We start from the raw sequence: 4,865 nt of genomic DNA, 5'->3' as shown, positions 1-4,865 counted from the left end.
TTTGTGTCTCGTCACACTCAGTCAGGAATTACATGAATCGCGTAAATGATACCATATTTTCAATTCCAAACAGCAGTATTTGAATAGTAGTTTGCTTCTATAACTAAAGAATTGTCAAATATTAAATGTTTCGCTACTTCCATCTCACCTCACTCTCTCAACGTTAAAAGTGACGCTTCCTGCTGGAATTATGGCAAAACAAGTATGCTTTTTTGGTAGTATTTTTAAAGTGTTGCTAATACAATTCATTGTGTTGTTTAAATTGTCTTAAAAACTCTTCAATTTACTTTAATAAAACATACAGAAGCCCTGAAAAGTGTGACTGAACTCCACACTGCAGACTAAAAGAAATACTGTTTCTTATTTAAACAAAAGGGAAAAGGAACAGCGGAATAATTCAGAGTTAAAAATGGTTCATTCCCGTCTGCTGCGATTCCTCAGCTGGCGTTTCAGAGTTCAGGGTGACAGTTCTGAGACGGGACTCATTAGAGAGGGTCTGTGTGTGTGTGTGTGTGTGTAGGTGGCTGTGCTCACCAGCTGTTCTTATACAGGCCTCATTAGAGTGTTTGTGTTCAACGCTGTTCATGTTTGGTCAAAAACATTAGAATAATTTCACACGGTCGCAGGTTCACTATGAGCTCTTAAGGGCAGCTATGAGTGTGTGTGTGTGTGTGCGTGATAGTGTCGCGCTGATGTGTTAACGGAGGTGAGTCCCAATGGAATCCAGAGGAAACAGACTGAATAAATCTTCCCATTCACTCCCTCCATCCAGCAGCATCTGAATGACAGTAATCTGTAGCAGAGATACAGACAGATTTGAATCGAGGTCAAATATACATAAACCCTTCAGACATTTAACACTGAAACATTCAGTACATACAAATCCGTATTTACTTCAGTTGCTATAGTATGAACAAATTAATTTAAAGTTGGAACCACCTGATAATGATATTGTTTGACCAACACCAGATGATTGTAAGTGTCGCATGACCCATATGCATATTTTTAATCACTGTTTGGATGATTAGACTACAACAATAAAACCATAATATGCATTATTAATATTATTATAATTGTTGTAATTCCCATATTCATTCAGAGAGGATATTTCAGAGAATATGAACAAATTATGAATAATAATAATAATAAGTACAATATCCATAATGCATTTTATAATCGTATATTCATAATGAATATTCATATTTTCCCAAATAAATATCTTTAAATGACTATGGGCTCTTCTTCTTTTCTTCTTATTAATAATAATAAATATAATGATAATAATGCTATTATGGCTTTATTGTTATAATCTAATAATATTTTAATCCTTATTAACATTCATAATGCATGTTCACATTCTCCAAATTAAAATATTCTCTCTAAATGAATATAGGATCTAGTTTGAATAATAATAATAACAATAACATTAATAATGTTATTATGGCTTTATTGTTGTAGTATAATATTTGAATTAATATTCAAAATGCTCAAAATGTTCATATTCTCCAAATTAAAATATTCTCTCTAAATTAATCTGGCATCGCATTTGTATTAGAAACTTTCAGAAATATGAAAAGGATAAGAATTTTGTAAAATATCCAATATTAATTTGATTTTACAATAGTAATAGCAGCAGCTAGCAGCTACTTCAGTGTTAATGAAAGAACGAAACTTTTAGTTCATGCTGAATGCAACTGGTTAGGGATATGAGGATGAGGGTGTGTGTGTGTCTGTGTGTGTGTGTGTGTGTTTCTCACTCCACAGGTGTAACATGTCCTGTGCTGTATTGATCTGTTTCCTTCCAGACTGAATGAATGAACTCATATTGATCTCAGCCATTGCTCAATCAGTGTGTTGGTGTGAGTGTGTGTGTGTGTGTGTGTGTTTCTGACCGTCCAAAACAAATCAATATAAAACAGGATGAATGCATCATGGCTAAGAGATTAACTGTCTCACACTTCATTTGACACAAAACACACTCCTTTAGCTCCAATGAGAATATAAACCTACACAGACATTTACAACCGCACGGCGGCTCATTAGGCACACTTCTTAAACAAGGTGGTTTTTACAGCAATAATGTGAAATACATTTAATGCTACCGTAAACGAATTAAAGAACTGTTTAAAATGACATGCACTTATAGAGACTCCAAGTCATATGACCTTATGGTGGTGTCATGTAGAAGTCACATGACCAGCCGATGCATTACTGTAATAAACATAAGAATACATAACCATTTTAGATCTATATCATCTATCATAGAAATCATAGATGAATATTTTCTCTTAGCTTGTTGCATTCTGGGATTTTCATATCTAAACATACACCCAAAATCATTGTATTTTATTATGTATTACTAATATGGAACAGCTTTTGCACCTATGATGCTCTGTTGTCTAGTTAGGGAGCTCACTGGGGACTGCAACAGAGGTAGTTTATCACTGTTTATCTTTGTATTTGTCCCACAGTTAATGAGAGAGAGATTGAGGTCACTATGTCCACATAAATAGTCACTGATTGAGAGTTTTGAATGTATTATTTCCTTCAGCAGGCCTGTTTTCCACTGCAGCCCGCATGACTTATTTATAGAGACAGAAAACAGAAGACATTTGGGTCCCCAAAGACAAAGAGAAAATCTTTACAAAATCACTATCACCAATAAGAGCACAGAACACGCGCGCACACACACACACATACACACACACACACACACACACACACACACACACATACACACACACTGTGACTGAGTCTGCAGGATTTATATTGTCCTGTCATTTCGGTTCAGGTTTTTAATGCCTCTTTTCTCTGTCTGAGTCTTTGTTTATTGCACATACTGACAATAAAACACTGAGAATTTAATTTCCAGTATATTCCCAGGGGAATGAAAGGCATAACGTGTGTGTGTGTGTGTGTGTGTGGTGGAATGGGGTTGAGTGTGAACCCTCACCGCATTTGTCTGATGTGTGTTGCCCATGGCAACAGCTGAAGAAATCGTAGTAATCGAAAGAACCGCAGACACAAACACACGTTCACACACAGACTTCGACAAACCATTTGCTCATTTTGTTCAACATCAATTATTGAAAACTAACGCACTCCGGCTGCAAGACAAAACTGGAACACACACATTATTAATCAACAAAGACGGCTACACTGCAAATGAGAGAGCAGCTTGTTTCACAAGCTTAGTCCTAAAATCACTCAAATCTAAAGAAAATAGTGAATAATATTCTGTATAACAAGAGAATTATGTCTCCCATGGGATGAAGAGGATTAAGTAAGTATAAAAAGAAAAATTAAAGCACGTTTTTAGGATCATTCGAATTTTTTGCATCATGACATTATTTTTATGACAACAGTGCTAAAACCAGAAGAGAATTATACAGTAGCATTTTTAAGCCATGTGTTTCCTCAGAAATTGCAAGTGGAGGAAGTGAAAAAGGTCTGTGTTTAACATTATTTTAACATACTCGTGCAAACAGTCATTTTGAGGTAGCTATGTGATTTTAAAAGCATAAGTTGGTTAATGAGAACCACAACAACTGTCTGATTTATTGGGCAATAAGCTTGCATGGTAGATATTCTTCTGTAATCCTTATATAATATAATTTTAAGTACTTTAAAATGACTTATGTCATACTTAATAGTAAAGTAAATATATATATAGCACTTTTGTATTTATATTTTAATTACACTGAACAAAATTATAAACGCAACACTTTTGTTTTTGCCCCCATTTTTCATGAGCTGAACTCAACGATCTAAGACTTTTTCTATGTAAAGGCCTATTTCTCTCAAATATTGTTCACAAATCTGTCTAAATCTGTGTTAGTGAGCACTTCTCCTTTGCCGAGATACTCCATCCACCTCACAGGTGTGGCATATCAAGATGCTGATTAGACAGCATGATTATTGCACAGGTGTGCCTTAGGCTGGCCACAATAAAAGGCCACTCTAAAATGTGTAGATGGAGGCAGCACAATGCCACAGATGTCGCAAGTTTTGAGGGAGCATGCAATTGGCATGCTGACTGCAGGAATGTCCACCAGAGCTGTTGCCCGTGAATTGAATGTTCATTTCTCTACCATAAGTCATCTCCAAAGACGTTTCAGAGAATTTGGCAGTACATCCAACCGGCCTAACAACCGCAGACCACGTGTAACCACACCAGCCCAGGACCTCCACATCCAGCATCTTCACCTCCAAGATCATCTGAGACCAGCCACCCGGACAGCTGCTGCAACAGTCGGTTTGCATAACTAAAGAATTTCTACACAAACTGTCAGAAACCGTCTCAGGGAAGCTCATCTGCATGCTCGTCGTCCTCATCGGGGTCTCGACCTGACTGCAGTTCGTCGTCGTAACCGACTTGAGTGGGCAAATGCTCACATTCGATGGCGTCTGGCACTTTGGAGAGGTGTTCTCTTCATGGATGAATCCCGGTTTTCACTGTACAGGGCAGATGGCAGACAGCGTGTATGGCGTCGTGTGGGTGAGCGGTTTGCTGATGTCAACGTTGTGGATCGAGTGGCCCATGGTGGCGGTGGGGTTATGGTATGGGCAGGCGTATGTTATGGACAACGAACACAGGTGCATTTTATTGATGGCATTTTGAATGCACAGAGATACTGTCACAAGATCCTGAGGTCCATTGTTGTGCCATTCATCCACGACCATCACCTCATGTTGCAGCATGATAATGCTCGGACCCATGTTGCAAGGATCTGTACACAATTCCCGGAAGCTGAAAACATCCCAGTTCTTGCATGGCCAGCATACTCACCGGACATGTCACCCATTGAGCATGTTTGGGATGCTCTGGATCGGCGTATACGACAGCGTGTTCCAGCTCTTGCCAA

Source organism: Onychostoma macrolepis, chromosome 21 (genome assembly GCF_012432095.1).
Source record: "Onychostoma macrolepis isolate SWU-2019 chromosome 21, ASM1243209v1, whole genome shotgun sequence".
NCBI classification, from domain to species: Eukaryota; Metazoa; Chordata; class Actinopteri; order Cypriniformes; family Cyprinidae; genus Onychostoma; species Onychostoma macrolepis.
The sequence above is the reverse complement of the archived record's forward strand: the minus strand, read 5'-3'. Positions refer to the sequence as shown.